The sequence below is a fragment of the Protopterus annectens genome, chromosome 8.part0 (assembly GCF_019279795.1).
Source record: "Protopterus annectens isolate FY-2018-M chromosome 8.part0, PAN1.0, whole genome shotgun sequence".
NCBI classification, from domain to species: Eukaryota; Metazoa; Chordata; order Ceratodontiformes; family Protopteridae; genus Protopterus; species Protopterus annectens.
This window is the reverse complement of record NC_056741.1, coordinates 1,824,384,967-1,824,410,982: the sequence shown is the minus strand read 5'-3', so window position 1 is coordinate 1,824,410,982 and position 26,016 is coordinate 1,824,384,967.

Genomic DNA, 26,016 nt, shown 5'->3' with positions numbered 1-26,016 from the left:
ACAAGGGAGGAGACAAGAGCAAACCCACACAAACACAGAGAGGACATGCAGACTCTATGCAGAAGGCAAAACCACTACAATAAAAAACACAACAATGAAAATACAAATCCGCAAACCAGTGACCTCCAAAACTCCCACACAAACATAGGGAGGACATGCAGACTCTATACAGAAGGCAAAACCACCACAATCAAAAATACAACAATGAAAATAAAAAAACACAAACCAGTGACCTCTAAAACTCGTTTATTGCTCCTGACGTCTCGGCTGCAAGCCTTTAAGGAAGCCGAGACATCAGGAGCAATAAACGAGTTTTGGGGGTCACTAGTTTGTGTTTTTTATTTCTATACAGAATGCACCCCAGCCAAGAATCACACACACACACACGCACACACACACGCACACACACACACACACACACACACACACACACACACACACACACACACACACACACACACACACACAGACAATCCCGCTCGTTTAAAATAATCACATCACACAGCTAAGTTAACTAACTCCATTCACGTTAGCAATCATCAGCAACCCCACGGCATCACAGCTAACTTAACTAACTCTGTTCATGGCAAGGCATCAGCTTTGTTCCCAGCAGCAATCATCATCAACCCGATGGCAAGGCAGCAACCCCACGGCAAGGCAGTTAACTCCGTTCATGGCAAGGCATCAGCAAATAATCGCACAGCTTAGGCATCAGCAAATAATCACACAGCTAAGGCATCAGCTAATAATCAGACAGCTAACTTAAAGCTAACTTAACTAACTTCGTTCGTGGCAAGGCATCAGCTTTGTTCCCGGCAGCAATGATCAACAACCCCACGGCAAGGCACTTAAGGACAAGGCATCACAGCTAAGTTAGAGCTAACTTAACTAACTCCATTCACGGCAAGACATCAGCTTTGTTCCTGGCAGCAATAATCAGACCCCACGGCAAGGTAGTTAACTCCGTTCACGGCAAGGCATCAGCTTTGTTCCTGGCAGCAATAATCAGACAGCTAACTTAACTAACTCCGTTCATGGCAAGGCATCCAAGGCATCAGCTTTGTTTCTGGCAGCAGTAATCAGACAGCTAACTTAACTTTAAGGTGACAACCCATAATCAGACAGCTAACTTCAAGGCAGCAACCCACCGGAATGCACAATTCTGATTTCTGGTTCCTGTTGCTCATTCAAGACTGCAGGCCTTGCTGTCCGATCTCCTTGCAGTCTATGTGATGCTAACCGCATAGACTAATGGAGAATTAGCAGTTTGCTGCCTTCTTCCTGTATCTGGACTGAGAAGGCAGCAGTCCAGATTATGTTATGTAGGTAGGAAATCTAGGAATATACCATTGTGTGGTCACAGCTGGGGGGGGGGGGCTACAGTCCTGCAGTCCTATATCACGAGCCGCCACTGATTATTTACTCTGACTATCTGCATCAGCTGCTACAAGAACGCTTGTCATGTATACAGATCTTCCTCTTCTGTGCCATGTTTTATTTGCAGTTGAAATGCCAGTTATGTTTACAGCTGTTACAGAGTAGGCTGTGTGCTTTCAAACACTGGTGGTTAGCTACACCAAGTAGTTCTACAGTAAGTAGGTTTAACGACTGAAGAATGTACTATTATTGTGCTATTTTTATTGTCATTGTGTCACAAAAGGCTTATAAAAGGTACAAACTGTAGAGTTGCTTTCTAGCTCTTGTTAGAACTCTATCTGTGGATGCACAGTGTGGAAGAAAAAACACACTTCTGTGCATTCGGCATGTTGTCTCCATGCCTGCATGGGTGTCTGCCAAGTGCTGTACCTCCCAAAAACATTGAAATTACATCTTCAGTGGGTTTGACACTGTTCAGAATGGGTTTATTACACCTGTGAGAATAGCTTTGGCTGTCCAGTTACACTGTACTGGATTAAGGGGGTCATAATGATTGGATTTCTGGTTATCCCAGCTTTCCTGTAAAGACTGCACCCAATGACCTCTGTAAACATCAGAACTGTAGAAAACAATTACTGCCACATGTACCCTTCTTGTGTGTGGCTGCATACATCACTGAGAACTTGTAAAAGAAAGACCATAATAAGCATTTCTACAGGAAAGTCCTTCTGCACTGCCCAAGGTGGGTGATATGCCATCACAAAATGGACAAAGGGAAACAGGGTAATATACAATGACTGTTCCCTAGTCTCTGTACTTGACAGTTAACCACGATTTGACTGAGTTCTGCTGCTCATTCTTCAGCTGCTTGAATTGTACTTGAGTGGGTGGTTGTTTTTCTGTGCAGTTTTTCACTCTGTACTTTTTTTTATTAATCTTTATTTCACACTGAGAATGTACTTTTTTACAGAGCAACATTTACAGTCATCATGAGTGGTGTGAATCTAGTGTAGGTTAATGACTGTCAGCATACTCTTACATTACTTCACAGTTAAATCTTCCACTCTTGCATGGTCCAAAATCAGCTTCACATTTTAGAATACATTTTCATCCACTGATATTTTAACGCACATACCTCTAATAACAACAGCATAGAGAAATTATTCATCTGTGTTCCCCAACTTCTTAAACTGAATTGTAAGAAAGAGAATTAAGAAGAGTACAGCGTTATAACAGTTTAAAACTGTAGACCCAAAAAATGGTAACATGAAAATAAACATACACCCTATCTTTGTTGAAAATCCCTTTCTAGATACCTTCTCTGTCTGCTTTTATGCATCTTAACAACCCCTTATGATTTACAGTATTTACCTTTCCATGACTGAGGAAAATTTAGTCTTCCATTCCTCTTTACGTAGGTTGGTTATTCTTCCTGTGTTTCCAAATAAGTTTCCCGTAAGTCCCAACTTACTCGCTCTCTCTCCTTTTTTAGTTTCTTTTGAGATGATCTTCCCCCTCTTTAACTTTACCAAGGGAAATCAGTTCCTTCCTGGTTGGAGTCCCTCTTTCTTATTGTATTTCTTGGTTATTACTTTTTTTTTTTTTGCTAACGGTAAAATTATCCAAATAATTTCATGTTTATTATTGCCTGTCACCATTCCTCGACATAACCTAAAAGAAATTTCTGTATGTCCAAGTCCTTGCTCCACTTATGTCAATAAACATTCATTTTAATTCCCTGTTAAATTCCCTCAGTTTGGTACGTTCCCAAAATATGTTTCCAGTCCCTACTTATCAAAGAGTATCACATTTCTATTAGTGTTTACCTATTATCAGGCCTTGGAAACATGTTGTGTAATCTAGCTTGGCCATAGAAATATTTATGTTGAGATGTCCAGGCAAAAGTCTGACTTTCCATGGTTTTATGACTTTCCCTGGACATTTATAGAGACTTTGCCTTTGTTTTTCTGACAGCTCCCTTCCTATAATATTGTGACGTTCTTTGTGTCTTTTTTCTCTTTAGCTAATACACTGTACAGTCTTGACAGTATTCATAGCTTGTGAGTAAGAAAATGAAGAAAAAGTCTGCCTCCCTTCATGGTGTACCCGGTCAGTAGGTTTACCTGTTAATTTCTTTAGCAGGTCCAAATTATTAAAGCCAGTACATGTAAGAGGAGGTTGATTGACTTACATGTGCGTACCTCAACTGCTAAGAGCTCTCGGTGTAGAACCAAAAGAAATCTAGAAGACTTTGCTACCTTGGGCCGTCTTAATTAACCTTGGTCCATTCTAATTAGGTTCATGTTTTGTGAGGGCTTCTGTGGAAAGTAAATCTTAGGTTAAAAGGTTCATTTCCAGGTTGAACGTATAAGTGAGGGTTCTTTGTCTTTGTAGTAAAGTTATTTTATTTTATCAATATTCTCCAGGCAGATGAGTGTTGTTCTGCATGTATTGGCTTTAAATATTCATATCTTGGTGCCACTTTGAGTGTTGTACTCAATCCACAATTTTATGAAGTTTGTCCAGTTAAGTGCTTCTATCCTCACCCAGGGTGAAAGTTCTGAGCTCCCAGTGGGATTTTGAATCTCTCCTATCCCTCTTACCACCTGATTACTCTGTTTCCCAATAACTACTGAGGCCAATGTTTAACTGAAGTTTTAGGCTTCTTCATTTACCTCTCAGGTTCTGATCACTTGTTTTTATCTTTCTCCCATGGGCATTATGTCATGCTTAATAATCTGAAATATACTACTGACTTCCATTCTGATTGTATCCAGGACTGGTTAGTTTACTACCCATGCATCAGTTGCCCAAAATGCCTCAGATATGTCTGTTGAATCCATCCATTGGTTCCATTTTTAGCCATTTCAACTTGGAATCATTTTGAAAAGTTCTTTCTATCCATGACTATTGAATTTTCCGGCCATATCTTTCCATATTGAGAAATTCCAGCCTTCCCATTTCCCTTGGCAGCAATATTCTTTCCCAACTAATCTTTGACTTTTCACCTTGCTATAAAAAGTTTCGCATTCAGTTTCTTAATTTTCGTAACAGTTCTGTATTTAATGGAGTACAATAAGTTTGTACTGCATTTCACTCTGTGGTTGTTTTACTGATGTCTAAAGACTCAAAGGTATATTATATTTCTTTTTGGAGGTTGACAGGTAGGATAGAAAGAGTGAACAGTATTTGCACAATTTAATAATAATCATTGCTGTTTGCCCAAGTTGGGATGATCTTGGAATGAAAATAAGGAATGAGGGGTCAAATCCCCCACATCAGATGCAGGGGAGCTTGCCATTCTACAAAAAAATATTTGTTATTCCTAACCTTGAGATTGGCAACCATTTAAAATGTCAGGACTCACCATGTAGTGATTGAAAGTCTGGACTTAATTGTAAGTCTGAGATTATCCTTTCTTAGACTATTCCCTTTTATCAAAGTATGGCAGTCTTGAAGTTGGTATATATAAGTTTGGGGTGTGGGGGCTTGTCCCCCACATTTGGGGATGTGTGTAGACTTGACTCCCCTTGCAAAAATAAAGTATAAAGGAGAAGGATGATGTTTGATATTCACTCTTCTTTTGTATTTTCTGACTTTTATTTTGGGTGTTTTAATCGTGGCATTCCAAGTCCTGACATTTCAATAGGGAGCCATAGCTTATGTGTACTTGATGTAATGGGTTTCATTCTGAATTGTGTGAGTTCTTCTGTTTGGAGCTGTTTGTTTAGCAGCAGGCTCAGACCAGGCAGAACCCATTTTCAGGGGATGCCCATGGAAAAAAGCTGTGCAGAGGTATTGTATAGAGATAAAATAAAAAAAAAGTACTTGGAATCTAAAAATTATGCACAGGTACAATTATAAATTTTAAGAACTGCAGCAGGTATCTAAAGTATGTGTTTCTCACAACCAGATTATTATGGGTGTTTATATGCAAGTGTTTTGTCGCCAGACACATTGTGTATAGACATCTCTTACATACTGTGTTTGTTTCTTTGAGGATCTGTGCATACACAACAGTCTTGTGCTTTGTACTTGCTTGTTTATACTGTTTGCCTTTATTCAAGTAGTTTTCATGGATAACGTATTTTGTTGTATTTGCATTATCTTGTTATCATTTTTTTCACATTATATTGTTGTGCTTATCTTTCTAAAATGCTTAGGCTTAAATAAACTGGATGTACTGTGGAGTTTGTGCTTTGCATGCAGACACAAACTGGGAGCCAAGTCATCTATTCTTCACAGAGGCAGGGAAGTTATCTTTGACTGGGGGTTCAAGAACCTTCCTTGACAATTAGAGAGCTAACCACAATAAAGCACAGCCAAAAATTCTTTCAGTGTCACATTTTATTTATTATTATTTTTTGAAGGGGCATTGATAACATATTGAGTACTTAACAGTTAAATGAAATGGATAGAGAACAGGAGCCTAAAACAGTATATTGATGAACTAATGGCCGCCCAAGGCATAGTAGGATACCTAGCATTCAGGTGCTTAATATTTCAGTGCTGAAAACCTGACTGTGTAACCAGCAGTACAGTACATCTGTGTATGGACTCAGGATGGCAGAGCGGGGAGGTTTAGCTGGACATATCAGAGAATATGTTTGTTTGTTGGTGAAGATAGGAATCCATGCAGCACTGTTTACCTACCATCTTTTTTAGTCTGGTCTGTGGCTGCCATCTTACCTAATCTGCTGTGTGCAAAATCAAGGTGTGAGGAGCCCTCTTTACCCCAGGGCAGTAACTAAGGAGTGTCGGTCCTCATCCCTGTCTCCAGTAAGGGAGTGTCACTAAAAAGCAGGGATAGAAATACACAATGTCCCCTAAGATTACACTGGGAACAGGTTCCAAACCTGGGACTGGACTATATGCTTCACTCCAGGTTCTCAAATGAGCCTCCACACTGACCACTGCAGAGCACTGTGTCCCATTTCTAGGCACCTGACACACTCACTCTTAAATGTCTGATAGTCACACATACACACACCCTTGGGAAAGACTGACACATATTTACGTGATGTGTTTCTTTGCCCAAATTACAAGGTAACAGCTGCCACAGTCAAATACCACAATACCCTTAAAAAGGGGTGTTCAGTTATATTGGCTAAAATAGATATTGAAACAAATAGTAGCATGTATCCCAAGCAGTAAAGCTTTTCGGAGTGGCCCTGGTATTATCACAGTAAGCATAAACACTCTCGAGTTATTAAAAATATTAACTAAATAACCAGCCACAATAAGAAGTAGTAAAACATTTAATAATAAATAAAAGGATTTAAAACATGTAAATACTGAATAACTGATTCCCGTAAACAGCAGAGTTTCAAACATTGGAAATATGAAAATACCATAGGATAGATCTCGCATTAATTTTAGAAAACCTCTAACTAACTAGCTATAGTTCCCTGACTATCTGAAGATTCTGTCCCTACCTAATCTAAATAACTCAGCAAAGCAAGATTATCCTCTTACTTCTGCAAGGCAGGATTAAGAATGATGTCCACACTCCAGGCTTTTGTCTGTCTTCAGCGACTGGAACTGCTACTCTGGAAACAGCTGGACTACTACTGCTGAACAGCTCTGGTAAACAAACTGAATGATAGCAACTTACTCGAAACCTGCTTTTTACAGCAGATTTTTAAAAGTAACAGGAAGCTGCTATGAGAATTCTACTCTCATATCAGACTTTGATAAGTAAACAGCTTCAGTGAAGATTCTATTCTCCTAGTCCTGGCAAAGAAGGACATCACATTTAGGTCAGCTGACTCTGGCATAACATGCATTCAAAATTTTCTTTACAAAGAACATGCATATTTGGTCAGCAAGAAGAACACTGTTTGACATTCAAACATCTTGCAGAAGTCAGAGTGATAATCCAAAGACATAAACTAATTTACAAAATTATAGCTAGTCATGCTGGCATATGTAACACAGGGTAATTTACAATTATTTACAAAACTTCAGCCAGTCATGCCAGCACAGATAACTAATATCCTCACATTTCTCCCCCCTTTGAAGACTCAAGCTAGATTTTCAAGTGACCATGGAGAATTGTCACTTGAGAAAAATGGGGCTGTCTGGAAACACATCAACCTATACCCTGTCTTGAGAATCATCAACATTGGGATTACTGTCAATTTATAGAAAATAATTAGGAATTATTTACAGTTGACAATAATATGTTTAAGAATTTCAGTGGGAAACCAAAGTTTGTATTTAGATGAGATAGCTGTTTTAAAGACATTTTAGAACATGGGGGTAGGTCGAGGTATCCTGCTGTCACCCAAAAGGTTGGTAATTTTAAGTGTGGGATGTGTTCCCAATGTTCCCACATCTTTGTCACTGGAGATAGTTTCAATTTAAATGGAAGGCATATTCCCATAATGGGTTATTACAACTGCCAGAGTAAGACTATTGTTTATTTAGCTAAATGTTCTTCATGTCCTGTATTCTACATATGAAAAACTTGTTGTGCTTTAGGAACAGGATTTATGAACATTTAGTGGATATAAAACATTCAAAGAACACAAATGCATCTGTTAGAATATGAAGATCATGCATTTAGGTTTTTAATAATATGGCAAAATTAGAGCTGATCAACAAGAAATTGTTTTAAGTGATTTTTTGGATGTGTGTGAGTTGAAATGGCAATTCTGCCTGGATGCCACTAGATATCCAGGCATCAATGAAATGGTGAATATAAATTGTGTTCTAAAATTGAATCATTTATTGAAATAATATGCTTGTATAAGTGACTATGTTTCATATATATTTTTATATACATTTTTATACATCCTTAGGCCATTTTATATATGTTAAATAATTTAGAATTTTAATGCTTGTCATATTTGTTTATATTCGGTTTTGAAGAAGGTTTGTTTAATTATGGTGAATGTTTTTTTAAAAAACTTTTTTTAGTAAATAATGCTATTAGAAAGATAATAATTAGTGTTAATTATTTAATTGATATGTGTATTTGAATGCTGGGTAGGTGAATTTATTTTGTTCTGAAGAAGTCCCTAATAAGGGATGAAAGTGCTCAGTTGGTTCACTGAAGTTTACTGTATTCAAGCCTTAATAAATTTAGCATTTGTGAGTTAACTTGGCTGTCAGTCTTCCCTTCTGGTTACTTGGTTTGTGGAAGTTATTATAAATTACTGAAATCTGGATAAGCTAATACAGGGGTCCTTCCGAAGCCCCTGTAAGCTTTTGGAATGCCTGCTCACGGGCTGGGGTCCATGCTATCTTATCTGGCTTGTTTTTCCTTGTTAGGTCAGTAAGGGATGCAGCTATTGTAATATGGATAGCGCAGTGGTGTAGCAGTTTGTGTTGTCGCCTCACAGCAAGAGGTCCTCCGGGTTGATTCTCAGCAGGGGTGCCTTCTGTGTGGAGTCTGCATGTCAACCCTGCTTTCATGTTGGTTTCTTCTGGGTGCTCCGGTTTCCTCCCACATTACAAAGACATGCATATGGAGTATTTCTCCCATTCCAAGTTGGACTTTCCCAGTAAACAAATGTTAAATAAAAAATAAAAATAAATATAGTTCAGCACAAATTTTTTAGAGTACCCTGCTATCCATAGGAATGCTGTCACCTGCTTTCTGGTAACAGGGCCAGACCACACCTGAATAACATTCACTTTGGCAGATTCTGGTCTAATCTTACCGTTCCTACTCTATGTCCTAGGTAGAAGACCTCTGCTATACCCACCTGACACTTACTAGGCTTAATGGTCAACCCTGCCCTTTTTAATCTAGACCTCCATGATATGTTGAAGGTGCTGTTGCTAGGAATGACTGTGAATAGCAATATCATCCAAATAAGCAAGAGGATAATCTCCTGCTCCTAATAAGATATGATCTTATTCTTATTATGATCTGAAAGGCTGTTGGGGCATTCTTCATCCCAAAGGGCATCCTTGTAAACTCATATAATCCAAAAGGTTTTAAAAAAGCTGACCTCTTTCTCTAGCAATGGGAGTCAAGGGCACCTGCCAGTATCCTTTGATCAGATGAGTAGTGGTCAGATGCTTAGCCCCACCCAGCTGTTCTAAAGCTTCATTTGTTCTAGGCATGGCGTATGTGTCTGACTCTGCATAACTGTTTAACTTTCTGTAGTTTATGCAGAATCTTACACTATCATCTTTCTTCGGTACCAACAGTACTGGGGAAGCCCAAGAACTACTGGACTCCTGGATTACCCCCAGCTCCAACATCTCCTTTATCTCTCTTTCAAAATTTGTTTGACTCACTCAATCACCCTATAAGGAGGTTCCTTAATAGGCCTTTGGGGTCCTGTATCCACATGGTGTTGCACTAGGTGGGTGCACCCAGGTTTCCCAGTGAAAAATGCCCCCAAACTCCTGTAGCACTGTTCATATTTCTTTAAACTGAATTGTGGATAGCCGCTGAGATATTGCTACCTCTCCCACAGAAGTATCAGTCTGAGACTCACTGAGAAGATCAATCTCCAGATCCCCCTCAGACTCTTCCTGCCATCACTGAAACGTCTCTTCAGTCGCAGGCAAAGGCATGAACAGAGCCTTGACCTTGTCTCCTGCCATGACTACCTTTTGACACTGCTTTCAGGTCCTGCAGTACCCTATTACATCCTTTGTAAACCCAGGCCAATAAAAGTTCTGCATAATGTGTCTCTTAGTATGCTTTATGCCCATATGACCTGCAAAAGGAATGTCATGGGCTGTGGCTAGAACTGCCAGATGTAAGGTTCTGGGCACTACCAACTGCTGTATTTCCTCATCCTCTAGCCCTCCCTCAGGGAGTCCACTCTCTGTACAGTGACCCTTTGTTCTAGCGTACAGACTCCTTTTTTCCTTGAGCATCAGGTGCTTCCTTAGCTACCTTTCTCAAGCCTCATATAGTATGATCTGAAAGCTGAGACTGTCTCAACTCTATCTTTGTAACCTCTCCCAGCTCCCCTTTCCCAGGAAGCCTAGTATCTTCTGACATCGGTGGCTCACTGTCAGCCTGGATACTACCACTCACCTCTGTCCTTGCAGTCACCATGTCCACGAGAATACCACTACCTACCAGCAGCTGCAAGGTAGCTCCCTCCCTGAAGTAACCACATCACCAACCACAGCCTTAGGTGTAGGATCTCTGGATCTGCCCCAGGCTACCAGACCTACATGCTTGTCTCCAAGCTTGACTGTGTGTAACTACATACACACAAGTTACAACATGATCAAAATCATTCACTATTAACACATCTAAATGGATATCCTCAAATACAGGTACCTGCTTGTTCTCTTTTCCACTCTCCTAGTTTAGATGAACCCTGGCCAGAGATATTTGGAATGGGGTACCACCCATTGCTCTGACTGGTGTGAACTGCCCAAGCAATTACTGCTCCTCCTTAACCACTGAAGGCCTCACAATGGCTATATCAGAAACTGTCTGTCTCTTAGCAGTGGCCTGTCTTTCATCCACTAAGCTAGGATACAAATTTTGGCGATAGTTTGGCACCTCTGTTGTTTCCAGACAACTTACCACTGGCATTCTGTCATTCCCACTTGCTGGCTCCCTTACTTTTGTTTATCCCCTTGCTTCAGTGGGCATTTGTATGCTACATGGCCCCTCTGATTACATTTGAAATATCTAATCCCTGATCTTGACTGTGTGCTTGAACTAGTAGCTTCCCTGTTACTGGTGAACTCTGTTGGACTGGTTTAGGCTGCCCCCATGGGTTCCCTTATGTCCATGTGATATCCTCAGGCAGAGTGCTGAGAGCTAGTTTCCTTACCAAACGGTCTGCCAGTCCTTCAAAAATGGTGATCTGACACCCACTCACCCAACTGTGAAAGTAAGTGCTTAAATCAGCAATGTTATCACATACACTTTCATCTGCCTTACGTCTATGTTCACAAATTGTTTTCTACACATTTTAGGGGTTAATTTAAAACAATCAAGTAAGCATTGTTTTACACTATCGTAATTCAAACAGTCAATATCAGACAGTTCAGCATTTGCATTAGCAGCTCTACCGTGGAGTAAGGAAGTCAAGAAGTGTACCTACAGCCCTTGGTCAGCATTATACTGTTTACGGGTCCACTTTGAAGTTTTGAAACTTCAAAACCTCAAACATCACAATCTCGAGGTTCAGATATTCAATGTTTTGAAATCTCAAAATAAAAAAAAAACACTAAAACAATAAAATGTTAGCAATCATATTTTTGCAGGGGGCAAGCCCCCTTGTACCCCCACACCCCCTGCTACTTAAATATACCAGCTCCGAGATTGCACTACATTGAAGAGAACGTAAAGTTACCATTCTTCACTGACAGGTGATCTCAATTCATCAGTTTTGAGATTTCAAAACTTCGAACATCTGAACCTCGGGATTGTAATCTTTGAGGTTTTGAAGTTTTCAAATTGCGAAGTGACCCCACCGTTTACATACCCTCTCAAATATATAAATAAAACTATCAAAGTCATCTCCCTCCCTGTACTGAGGAAATGTTTGCTAACCTTTATGATTTCTCTGTTTCAGGCATTCCCTTCCCCATTACCTCCATGACCCTGTCAAAGAGTTAGAAGCTCCTTTTCGTGCTGCCTCGGCCTCTCATTTTCTTCAGCTTCCATCTCCATTCACTTGATCGCCAGTTCCTTTTCATGTTGATGCTGCTTCTCTCTCTCCCTCTCCTCAGCCTCCAAACATCGCAGTCTCTCTTTGGTCTCCAGTTCAGTTCTCCTTAACTCCAAATGAATTTTTAAGTCCTCTGACGAAAAGGTGAACTGTCTTGCCATGGAAGGCTGCATATCTCCAATGCCAAACTGGATATCCTCTGAGCTGCTGGTCTGCTCTGCAGCTGCAACTAAGGCTGAGATCAGTGCTTCGCTAGTCAGGTTGGCATGCACCAGTCCTTTGGCTTCGCACACCTTGGCCCACTGCTTCCTTGTTGACTTGCTGTACCTATGCTGACATCTTTGCCTGCTGTCCCTGCCTAAACTGACTAAAAATGAATAAAGCTGTTGTGACAATGAAACTCTGCATGTTTATCTTGCAGTTATCGAGAGTGCACACCTCAGTCACAACTACCGACAAGCTACTAAAGCTCAAGTAAAATATCACACAGCTGGCAGCAATATGTGATGAGTCCTCTTTACCGCAGGGCAGTAACTAAGGAGTCTCAGTCCTCATCACAGTCTCCGGTAAGGGAGTGTCATTAAAAAGCAGGGATACAAACACACAAGTTTTCCTAAGAGTACACCGGGAACAGGTTCTAAACCTGTGACTGGACTATATTCTTCACACCTGGTCCCCAAATGAGTCTCCACACTAACCACTGCAGAGCACTGTTTCCTACTCACTCTTAAATGTCTGATATTCACATATATACACATACACTCTTGGGAAAGACTAACACAAATGTATGTGCTGTGCTTTTTGTACAAATTTCAAGTTAACAGATGCCACCAGTCAGATACCCACAATACCCTTCAAAAGGGTTGTTCAATTATATTGGGTAAAATAGATATTGAAACAAATGGTAGCATGTATCCCAAGCAGTGAAGCTTTTCGGAGTGGCCCTGGTGTTATCACAATAAGCATAAACACTCAAGTTATTAAAAATATATTAACTAAATAACCAGCCACAATGAGAGTTAGTAAAACATTTAATAATAAATAAAATGATTTAAAACATATAAATAAAAAAAACTATATTCAGCTCTTTTACAGTATTTGTGTTTCCACATCCTACTCTATCACTTCATCTTAGTTTTTCTGCTACTTGTTCTCTAAAGTGTTTAATTGCATCTTCTCTGCTGCATTTATTACTGCTTGTTTTTAGCTTGTTTTAATTTAAGTGTTATTCTAAGCCTTTTAGTTTTGGTTTAAGCACTTGGGCTTTAGGCCAACCCCTTATCTCTCCCTGGCCTCTCTCTTTTACTTGATTATCCTTGACTGTGGTTTTTTATTTTGCTTTGGTTTTTTGGTTCTTTGATCAGTGGTTTTGTCTTTATCGTTGCCATGGCCGAGGTTAATGAAGACCCCTTGTTGGGTATGTCGATCCATCCTACACCAACATCTGACAACGTTATTTCCAATAACGTTGATTTCAATAATTTGCTAGTTTCTACTCTGGTGGACATTCAGAATTCACTAAAGTTCTTGGTATCCAACGCTGGTGAATGCGTTAAGGAGCGTGAGTGTTATCACGACGGGAGAACAGTGGCGAACGCCTCCAGTCCCGTAGAAGTATACGAGGAGATGGACACCGTTATTGAACTGGGCAACACAGTCTGTGTTGACAAAGAAGATTGCTTGGCCAAACCACGCTTAAACTTGAACGATAACAAAAGCAGGCGCACTTGTTACAATTCAGTTGAACATTTTTTGGAGTTCTCTGATAATCCTTTTAGCAATTCAGGCAACCATCCGAAAAAAGCAAACAGCGTTGACATCAACAGGAAGCGTGAACTACTATTAAGGCTGCTTAAAAGGTACTGCTCTTTAGAATTGGAAAATTGCTCTTTCCTAAGTTGTATAGAATTAAATATAGTCCCTAAGGGACTAAGATTTTTTAAATGTCCCAACGGTGTTTTTGTTGATCATCCGTTTTTCGAAACCCTAGTAGCTTTTTTTAATGATGCAGGGTTACGTTTACTTAAACTACTCATTGACAATAACAATGTAAAAATGGGTCTACTTAAGGATGAGATTACTAGCACTGAAACTAGTTTAAAAGTAATGTTTTCCGGTGACACCTATACTGAATTTTTTGATTCATTATTTGTTGAAGTTGAACATCATTCTAATGACGTCATTGGGCGGAAACAATCTAAATTAGCGCGGGACATTACTTCATATCAAAATCAAACTGCTTATGACAATTTTGCTAATAAAGGGTACAATGTTACTAACAACACCAACAATGTTGCCAATCAACTTTTTTTGGCAACTATGGTCACGATTCAAACTACGGTAAAAACAGAACTTATAGTTCAGTGACTTCTAAGTCCAATTCTGCAGGTCAACGGGTTTTTACTAACAGGAGGGTTGAGCAAGAATTTTCTTTTGCTCCTGTTGGTGAAATCAAACGTAGTGAATCTTTAACTGTTGACTTAACCTCTGATGTTGTGAACAGTGCTGATCAAGGGGAAGCAATTGAAGATGATGCTTCTATTACTTCTAATAACGACAGTAATGTCAAAGTTAAGAACAAAGTGGGGACTGTTTCTAAAGTTGCAACAAATGGTTCTACGTCTGTTTTTTTCAACAAGAAGAATTACAGCAACAAACAGACTATTTTAACAAGAAGCCGGACTTTTCTGGCTTCAGGATCTTCGGGGGACGAAGCATAGATTTTGTTGTTGAAAAGTTTGGTCTAGTTAATTTAAGTAACCATTGTTTTAGTGACACTGAGTTGAAGATTCTTAGTTATGGATTGAATTTTGTCCCTGGATTTAGAGCTAATTACAGTAAAACTGTTGTAGACATTAAAAAATATACAAGGAAGTTGAATTTATTTTACATTATGAACGACATTCCTATAAAAAACAAAGTTTTGGTTAAACCCTCTTCTTTTACTCCTCTTTTACATCACACTATCAAAGTATTTGAGGAATTGTGTATTCAAGATTTAGAACAGATGTTTAAAACCAAATCACACATGCATTCAAACTTAAATGTTGAAGAAACAAAAGCACTTTACAACTTAAAGAGTTTAAGCAAAAATTTTAGATTCATGAAAAGTGATAAGGGTGGCAATATTGTCATCATGGAGCAAGAATTTTATAAGGTTAAAATGTTTGAAATTTTAAATAATACTGAAGAATATGAAATTATTACTTTCCATCAAATTTTACAAAAACAACGAAACATTTACTCTTATTTATATGACGCTCTTATGTCTGGTGACATTAATTATGATATTTTTGATTTTTGTACTGTACAACAACCCAGAATTGGTGTCATTTTTGGGATTCCAAAAACCCATAAGTGTTTACAAAATCCTCCCATTAGGCCTATTGTCTCTTCACCGCATTCTGTAACTGAAGGCATTTCCCTTGTTATTGATGCTGTATTGGGACCATGTTTGAAAAAAGAAGTCTCTTATGTTAGAGACTCTTGGCATTTTTTGAGTAAGTTAAACATATATGCCCAGAGTGGAGCATTTGATTATCGGAAACACATTATGTTAACGATTGATGTAGTATCTTTGTACACCTGTATACCTCATTATGATTGTGTTGAAGCTGTACGTTGTCTTTTATCCAAAAAGAACTATGGACTTACAACCAGCGTCATATCCACCATTTGTGTTTTTTTGGATATAATTTTAGAGAATAATTATTTTCTCTTTGACAAAACTTATTACAGGCAAAAGAGGGGAGTTGCAATGGGGTCTCCCGCCGCACCAGCGTATGCTAACCTGGTAATGGCATGGTGGGAGTATGAATTTTTACCCCATTTAGGCAAGAAATTCAACATTTCCTTTTTTTGCCGTTATGTTGATGATTTGTTTTTCATCATTGAAGGTGATTTAAATACTGTTGACTTATTTATTTTAGAAATCAATTCACTGTCTAATTATGTTAAATTTACCAAAGATTGTGTTGGATTAAAAGTCAATTTTTTAGATGTGCTTCTTTGGTGGGACTTAGAAGACTCTAGATTACACAGTCGTATTTATCGTAAGGCGACGTTTAACAATGGTTACTTGCATTACACTAGCAACCACCCTAGACATATTGTTAAAAATATTCCTAGAGGGCAATTTATAAGAGCCAGTCGCATGACCTCAAAATACATTGATTTTGTTCGTGAGCTAGAATTTATTATTAATTTGTTCACGGACAGAGGATACTTTAAACCTGATTTATTAAAAACTAGTAATGAGATTAAAAACAAACACACTAATGTTTACAAGCCATTGTTGGATTACACTGCTAAAACAGAGCTGTGTTCTGATACCGTCTTTTCTAACAAAAACATAGACACAAATTTGATTTGTGCCCTTGAGATGACACTTGACAGTCAGCACATCCAGCAAATATTAAGAACTAACTGGAGAATTATCAGGGGTAATTTGGATTTACACAAAGTGCTGGGTGACAAACCTTTTTTGTATCAAAGAATAACAACAGTTTAAAGAAAATTTTAGAATTTCATGACAACAATTCTGTTGCCATTCTCACTGACAAAAAAGGAATGCACTGCTGCCAACAATGTAACGTGCCGATATATATCTGATGTATGTACATGTATATATGTACATCAACATTGTTACCCATCAGAAAGTTATAGGTGTACCATCATTTGTGAACTGCAACACCAAAGGTGTTGTTTACATCAGTTTGTGCTCTGGTTGTCCTGCTTTTCACGTGGGGATGACCACCAGGCACCTAAAAGTGCGTATTAGGGAGCATCTTTATGCTATTCATCAGAAGGATGGGACTAATGCATTGTTCAAGCATTCAGTCAGTTGTTCCGTTTTTAAGAAATTTGTATTTTCAGTATTAGAGGTAGTTCATCCTGATCTCAGAGGGGGGGATTTTAAAAATTATTTGGAACAACGGGAGACTCTTTGGCAAATCAAGTTGAAATCTGATGTATACCCTGGCTTAAATGACACAATAAATGTAAAATATTTTTTAAAATATAGGGATTTGTCTGTAAATAAGAATGCTGACATCAGTTCTTTTTTTTCTTGATTCTGTGTTTTTAAAGATTTTTAATCAATTAACACAGTTAATTGTTTCAATCTGTTTTTGATTAGAAGTGTTATATATACATTGACTAATGAGAGTTTTTTTATTCTGATGAAGTCTGTTGACGAAAGCGGACAATAAAGGAGTGTACGCTATTTTTTACTTGATTATCCTTGACTGTGGTTTTTTATTTTGCTTTGTTTTTTGGTTCTTTGATCAGTGGTTTTACATGGACAACCATCTACTACTACCACCAAGGAACACAATTTGTGAGAGATGCAATTACATAAAGAAGCTAGTGTCCGTACTCTCTCCCTCACAAGACAGTATATCTGGCACTGAGAAGGTTGTCAGCACAATCACTACACCTCAAACACCACCCACAACTACACAACACACACCCACATATGCAGAGGTTCTCAACAAAAATAAACTCAAACAAAGGAGACCTCAGAGGCAAAAACACTTGAGAACTCCACAACCCTCCACACCACATGCCATGCATAGTCCACACACCAGTGTCTCACAACCACTAAGGCCTAACCATAAACCAAATATATTAGTCATAGGAGACTCCATTGTGAGACACACAGATGTGCCTCTCACCAGGCTGGATAAGGCGAAAGTCACAGTTAGTTGTTTGTCAGGTGCCACAATCCGCCATATCACACACGCACTCATGTCTCTCAACAACAGGTACTGTTATGACTCTGTCATAGTCCATGTTGGCATGAACGACTTGAGATGTACCTCCCTGGACTATATAAAGAGAGACATGATTGAGCTCGCTGAATATGTGTCCCAGGCAGGTATGTCCCTAACCCTAAGCATCATTCTACTGTCACCCAGAATGATGCCTCAATACAAACAGAAAATGATTGACTTTAACAATTGGCTTAGTTTCTGGTGTTATTCCAAGGGGATCCAGTGCCTGACAGTCTGGGAAGATATGATCGACAGACCACAGTGCTTTGCTAGAGATGGCCTGCATCTGTCTCACTTGGGCTTCATGCTTTTGGCAAAGATGCTTGCCCCCCCCCCCCATAGTGTCCTTTTTAGGAAAAGCCATGAGGTTGATATTACCAAGATAAAAATTTCAACAAAACGCAAATTAAAGGTCATGCTGCTAAACGCTAGGAGTCTAAACATGAAACTGCACTCATTGCAAGCATTCTTAACCCTGGAAGAGGCTGACATTTTTGCAGTGACAGAAACCTGGTTCAAAGCTGCAGACAGCACCCCAGCCTTACCTGGTTACTCATCCTATCACACATTTAGACCCCAAACTGCGGGCAGCAAAGCCAAAGGAGGTGGAGTTTCAATATATATTAAAGACACACGCACCTGCAGGCTGGTCAAACAGTATGATGCACAGGAGACACTCCGGGTGCAGTTAACCATTGACAAGACCCATATTCAAATTATAGATAGCTGCAGGCCCCCAAATTTGACTCAAGAAGCCTACTCCACCTATCTGGACCTCTTCATATATGTCAAGATTCAACTCTTTACCATGATCCTGGGTGACTTTAATTACCCAACCATAGACTGGAAAACCTACTCATGCCAGAACACAAATGCCCAGACATTCCTCAATTTGATCAATGCAAATGCCTTGGAAACAGCTAGTTGATACTCCCTCAAGAGGTGATAATATCTTGGACTTGGTATTAACCAATGTGAGTAACCACTGTAGCACATATATGGTATCATCCTCCCTGGTAAGATCCGACCATAAATAATTTATTTATTTATTTATTTTATTTTACATTGGTTTACCAGGATAATTTGACTGGATACATGTCCATTTGCAACGGAGGTCCAGGGAGAAAAGCTCCACATAGACACACTTACATAGATTACACAGGAGTTAGAAAACAATTATAAAAACAATAAGTGATTATATACAGTGGGTTAGTAGTCTTCCCTAGTAGGGACTCACAATCCTCATGGACAGACAATTAAAAGTAAGAGACATCAGATTGGAAGCAGAGCTTGGTGATGTAGTTACAAGTTGTGATAATTGCAGAATATGCTTTTAGTTTATAACTTAATCAGGGTATGTACATGGGCATAGCCAATTCACTTTGAGATACTGTTTGAGGTTTTATTTTGAAGAGACTTTTGGAGGATTGTAGGGTTATATAGTTTGGCAACGATTTCCAGGTTTTGCCAATGAAGTTGGCAAACAGGGATTCACCAGCAGAGTTATTAGCTTTGTGGGTTTGGACCAGTAGTTTATCGGCTGACCTTAGGGATCTTAGGTTGCTATATGGCTTAATAATATTTTTAAGTGAGGGGGTATCCTCAGGGTGGTACAAAATGTTGTGTGCTTTTAAGATTTGATTGAATTGAATTAAGCTGGGCAGTTCTAGCCACTCTAGTTGTTTAAGGTTCTGGCAGTGGTGGGTTCTATAAGTGGAGCCAGTGGCGAATCTGGCAATATGATTGTAGCTATGGGACAGCTTACCTAGTTCAAATTTGTTGAGGTTTGAGAGTAAAGGCGAGTCATATAAAAGAGTAGAGAGTGGGTGTGATCAGGCGATTGCAGTCCTAGCCAGTGGGGTTAAAAATGTCTTGTTTCTATACAGTGATCCAAGCTTCTTATTGATGGTCTGTATGGTTTTGCCTGTAGGTCAAATTTGAGATTATTGTCTATGATAACCCTTAGCAGTTTGGTGTGATTATCTGGGGAAATAGTGGTACCATTGTTAGATGTGACAGAGAATGAAAGTGTGGTGGATGTACTAGTGGGAGAGAAGAGTAGAAGTTTAGTTTTATTGGGGTTCAGAAGTAGGCATTGATTGGTGAGCCAGTTCTCGATAGTGTTAAATGTATTTTGGGTTAAGATTTGCAAGTCGGATGGGGAGGTGGCTGAGCAGATGTGAGTGGAATCATCTGCGTATTGAATGCAGGTGGCTTTAGGGATAGCAGTGTGGAGGTTGTTGATAAAAATAGAGAAGAGTAGTGGACCTAGTATGGACCCTTGAGGGACACCAAGTGTGAGAGGTAACTGGCTGGAGAGTTTGCCCTGCCATAGTACCGCCTACTGTCTACCAGTCAGGTAAGACTGGAACCACTGGATAGCAGGCTTGTTGAGGGAAATAGATTTTAGTGAAAGAATGAGAAGTTCATGGTTGACCATGTCAAAGGCTTTTGATAGGTCAAGAAAGAGGGCAGAGGTTAGCCTATTGTCATTCCTGTTTTGGTTTATGGCAGTAGTAAAGGAAAGGAGGGCTGAGGTGGTGCTGTGGTATGGTCTGAAACCATGCTGGGAGTCGGATAGTAAGTTATTCTGTGAAAGGTATTGCATTAGTTGCTTGTGTACACCTTTCTCCATTATTTTGGCTAGTGGGGAAAGAATGGCAATGGGTCTATAGCTGGATATGTCTGAGGAGCTGCCACCTTTATGGAGTGGGATGACGTGAGATATTTTCCAGAGGGAGGGGATAGCTTTTTCGGATAAGGTTCTGTTGATGAGGATAGATATGGGATATGCAATGGCATCTGCAACCATTTGTAGGTATTCTGCAGGGAGGAGGTCAGCAGTGAGGGTGGTAGGTTTTAGATTTTTTAGAATTGTTTTGATAAAACTAGTGGATATTGGTTGGAAACTAAATTCCGAGTGATTATTAGGTATATTAGGCATGTGGTTTAAGTTAGAGGGGGTTAGTTGATTTGCTAGGGATTGAATTGTTTCAGTGAAAAAGTTATTAAAGGCGCTAGCTATGGTCTCTGGGGAACTATGGGTGTAGTTAGCCGGGGTTGGGGTGGTGGAGTGACCTGGACATAGTAGTTGATTTAAGCCTGCCCAGAACTTTTGAGGGTTGTTGTGGTGTTTTTGTAGGAGATTTTGGTAGAAGCTTTTTTATCTAGTAAAATAGATTTTTTTTGTATCATTCCTGAGTTGACGATATTTTAGATGGTCAAGTGGGGCTTTGGTTGTTCTGCAGCTGGCCCAGGCTCTGTTTCTAGTTTTGATTTTAGCTTTGGTATCTTTTGTGAGCCATGGTGCTGTATTTGATCTAGTTTTTATTGTATGTGCTGGAGCATGGGAATCAAGGATACTTAGGAATTTATTGTTAAAGTGATCTCCTCTAATGTTAGATTTTTTTAGTTTTGACCAGTCAACTGCTTTTAATTCATTTTGGAATATAGCAGCATCAAAGTTTTTCCTGTTTCTAAATGTTTTATATTTGGGCTGGTGAGGGTTTTCTGCCTTATGTTTTATGATATAGGTTAGACAATGGTCGCTGAGATCATCAGGGAGAGTACCAGCTGTATACAGTTGGGGTTGGTTATTAACTAGGATCCACTCTAGGATACTTTCCTTGTTAGTTGGTTTATTTATCCTAGTGGGAGAGGTTATGGTCTGTTTAAACCCAGATAAGTTTATATGAGTGAGGGGGGGGGGTCGGAGGAGCAGGGGTGCCAGTCGGTGTTGAAATCACCAAGAACTATGTTTTCTTGGGGATAGGTAGTGGATAACCAGTAAAGGAGATCTTCTAGGATATTTAGGTTGTTGCCTGGTGGAATGTATGCACAGACGATGTTCAAGTGTTTGTTTTGGTTAATCTGTAGCTTGGTTATGAGGAGTTCCGCGTTATTGAATTGGGGAGGTTGAATGGTGTCTCTATTAACGGTTAGAGTATTTTTGTAAAGGACTGCTATCCCATCTCCTTTCCTTGCAGCATGGTCTAACCGGTGAATATTGTATCCTGGAGGTAGTATCTCATTGTCAGTAGTACTGGGTTTTAGCCAGGTTTCCGTAAGACACATAATGTCTGGGGAGTGGGTTGCTAGGAGAGCGTGTAGGTTGGGAATCTTATTGTTAATACTTCTAATATTTTGAAATGCTAGGAGGGAACTAGTGGGAGTATTCATGGATGCTTGACTGTGGGGGTTGTGGTAGGGGAGTGGAGGTTATTGGGTGTGGGTGGGCCAGGGTTGGGATGAATGTCTCCATATGTTATAAGGTTATAGTGACAGGATATTCTGAGCTTTAGGAGTTTGTTTATAAGCATTATATAGTCTTTGTCTTTAGGATTATATTTTGTGGCTGTACAGGCGTGGTATTTTATAGAGGGTGGTATATTCTGTATTTGGTATAAAGCAGTCACTTTCAAGGTCACCATCTCCCCTGACCCCACTCTAGCTAACCATCTCCCCTGACCCCACTCTAGCTAGAGTCAAACAAAAAAACTTCTCTAAAGCTGATTACAACCTACTGAGGGATGGTATAAACAGCTTCACAGCCCCGCCCCTCACTGTAGGAACTGGCACCAATGTACAAATCTACACCAAAGTATTATACAAGCACTTATATAGATGCCTGGAATCAGGAATACCTGTGAGGACAAAATCATCCTCCGCAAGGAAGAGTAAACCTGTCTGGTGGACATCTGCAATAAATAAACTATATAACAAAAGGAAAAAAATTGCTGTCCAGGACCAAGAAGGAGCATGTGCCCAATTGAAAGCAATCGCTCCTTAAACTGAACAAGCAAATAAGAGCACTAGTGAAATCCTTTAAAGCCAACTTTTGAGTCTAAATTAGCCACATTACTAGTGACAGTCATAAGGCCTTCTTCACATATGTCCACAGTCTCAAAGAAAGCACCCAGGTTTGTTCAAAACTGGTGGTCAAGGACACCATGTACACAAATGCTGTAGGTATAACCAATCTACTGGCTGACAGATTCAGCAAAAACTTCTCCTCTCTGTCCCCCCCATCAGTAAATCAAGACATCCCTAGTACCTACCCTCCACCCCTTATCTCTAGGGAACAGGTCATCACTGCCCTCTCAAAGGAAAAAAATACATCCTCCATGGGACCTGATAACATCACAGGCTGCATCCTACATGAACTCAGGCATGAACATGCAGCATCATCAGGCACCCTATTCAACCACAGCCTGAGTACCGGCTTTATCCCAGCCGAGTGGAGGACAGCCACTGTCATCCCTTTACATAAAGGTGGAGTGTCCACTGATCCAGGAAATTGTAGATCCATCAGCCTCACTAGCCTGATCTGCAAGGCCATGGAATGGATTATCATGAACCTCATTAACAGGGACATTGCCAACCTCCAAACACTCAACCCCACACAGTTTAGCATTGTCAAGGAGAGGCCATGTTTGTTAAATCTGGTCGACTTTTTTGATTTGGCACCCTGTTTGATAGCAACCTGACTTTTAACCACCATGTTGCTTCTGTTTTATGGAAAATTTCTACACAGCCCACCTCATAAGTCATCTCATCCAGGGACAAAGAGGTCATAACATCCCTGTATTCTTCCCTTATAAGGCCAGTTATTGAGTACAACGCCCCCTTCAGCATGTACCTCGCAAAGCACATGCAGCAGCTGGAGAGACCACAGAAGTTCTTAATCAGGAAAATCCAGGGCCTCAAACACTTACCCTACATAGGCTAAAAGCCCTGTCCCTCTATTCAGTTTCCTACAGACTTCTCAGAGGTGATCTCTGTCTGGTATACAAAGCAATCTCAGACCCCACCTAGATGGGACTGCTGCATATCTGCAAGTCAAACTCCAGTCAAGCAACCCATACTCGTGACCCCAACCTGGTCTGTGATACCAATAGGACTTGTTGGTGGGACAGATTTGTGTCCCAGAGACTCCCCCATCTGTGGAATAGACTTCCTCTCCACATCAAGCAGAGTACCTCATTATCCCTTTTTAAGTGCAACCTGGATAACTGGATGGGGAAACACATAACATACACCCCAGGGATTCCACTTTTGTCCCTGCTGGACAGGGGCTGTGGGTGCTGGCTTGTCTAAACATGGGCTAAACACTTGGCTAGGCTTATAAAGGCCTCAGGGTCAATAGCCTAGTAACCTCCTATGATCCTACTGAATAACTGCTTCCCATAAACAACAAGAGTTTCACACACACACAAAGACAGGAGATATGAAAATAATACTGTAGAATAGATCTCACACTGATTTTAGAAAACCTCTAACTAGCTGTAGCTGAATGGCTCTGGAAAAGAAACTGAATGATAACTGAACAACTGATTCAGAACGTGCTTTTTATAGCAGATTTGTAAAAGTAACAGGAAGCTGCTATGAGAATTCTACTCTCTTGTCAAAGTTTGAAAAGTAAACAAACAGCTGCAGTGAAGATTCTATTCTCCCAGCCCTGGCATACAGTGATATCACATTTAGGTCAGCTGACTGTGGCATAACATGCATTCAGAATTCTCTTTACAAAGAACATGTACATTTGGTCAGCCAGAAGAACTCTGTTTGACATTCAAACATCTTGCATAAATTAAAGTGATAATCAAAAAACATTAACTTATTTACAGAATTATAGTTGGTCATGTTGGCATATGTAACACTGGGTAATTTACAATTATTTACAAATCTTCAGCCAGTCATGCTAGCACAGATAACAATATCTAATATTCTCACACAAGGCATGATTGGTTTCCTATAATTCACAACTTTGTACGCTGTTCTATCCATAGGTGAGGACAGTGGAGAAGAAAATTGAAGCCTCAGCAAAGCATTCTGATTTGCATTATAGAGCTAAGCAGTAGTAAAGGATCACTAGTAAAGTACTTTGACCTTCAATACATGATGTTGATTGCTTAGCGAATGTAAACTTAGCCCACCAAGTTCAGCTCCCTGATGCTGAATTCCCTATTCACTACTTTCCATGGGAAATTACTTTTGCAGTTTCTAGGTGTACACAAGCAGTGATTCCTTTGTTTTGGAAATTATTCTTTATGTTTGTTTCACCACAGAGATGAACTGTACAAGTTTAAGATATGTGTAAGGCTTGCCTCTCCCTGCTGGGGGAGTTTTGTTGATTTCTTCTGCTTGAAATTTCACTGAGTTAAATTCAGCAGGTTTAGTCTTTGTTGATTTGGAACTTGAATTACAGTGTGAGCCATTCTCACTTGAAGTACTTTTCATTTTGTTAGCCAAGCTTGTCTTAATGACTTAAAGGAATGTCGTTAACAGTAGTAAACCAGTGTGGCAGCTGCAGGGTAATGGTAACTATTGGGGAGAATTTTTGGAGAAAAAAAAAACAACTCCTAATAAGGTGGTAGAAGGTACTAGATTAAATACAATCAAGGATCTAGTTGGTCAAGTTCTAAACTGTCTTTATTGTTTTTTGTTGGTTGGCAAGACTAGTCACCCGGTGGTGTGAACATTGGCTGTAAATTGTCACTGTTGAAGTGACGGTCTATCCCCTTTTACAGAAATGGGAAAAAAGTGGTTGCGGATTGTGGTGGCATTATTTACCAACTTGTTTGCAGAAGATAGCCTCACAAATCTTTTTGTGGCCTGAATGGATCATCTCCTGAAAAAAGCAGACCTTAGCCGTAGTCTTTGGCTGGCGTACCCCACTTGATAAAAAGAATATGGTAAACTGGAATCTATCACCTATTTTGTAAAATGGCTGATGATGTTTTTTGAGATTGAGGGGATATTTTGAGCCATTTCCTTCATATTGTTTTCTACTACTTGCTTGTTCCATAGGCCACACCTTCAATGATGTCATAAGTTCATAAAATGAGAATCCCCTCTCATATGTGTACTAGCAACATCCTAATTAAAGGAGCTTGCTACATTCATCCTTTGTTAGAAGTTAACAGTAATTTGCCAGTCAGTAGTACCTACCACTTCTGTCCGGTAAGAAAAAAACTATTAATTCCAGTAAGCATTTGCCAAACTACCTCATATCTGCCAGCCTTGTGATAAGCCAGTGCTCTGGATTATGTGGAACACTCCACATTCAACCGTTCTGCATTGAACAGCTTTGTCTTTGCTACATGGCTTTTGATTGATTTGTATACCACAAATACTGTCAGTCGGCATTAGAGTATATAAACCAATCAAATAGCTACTCTGCTGTTCTGCATTGAACAGCATTGGCTGTACTACACAGTTTTTGATTGGCTCGTATTCTGCAATTACAGCCAATTGCC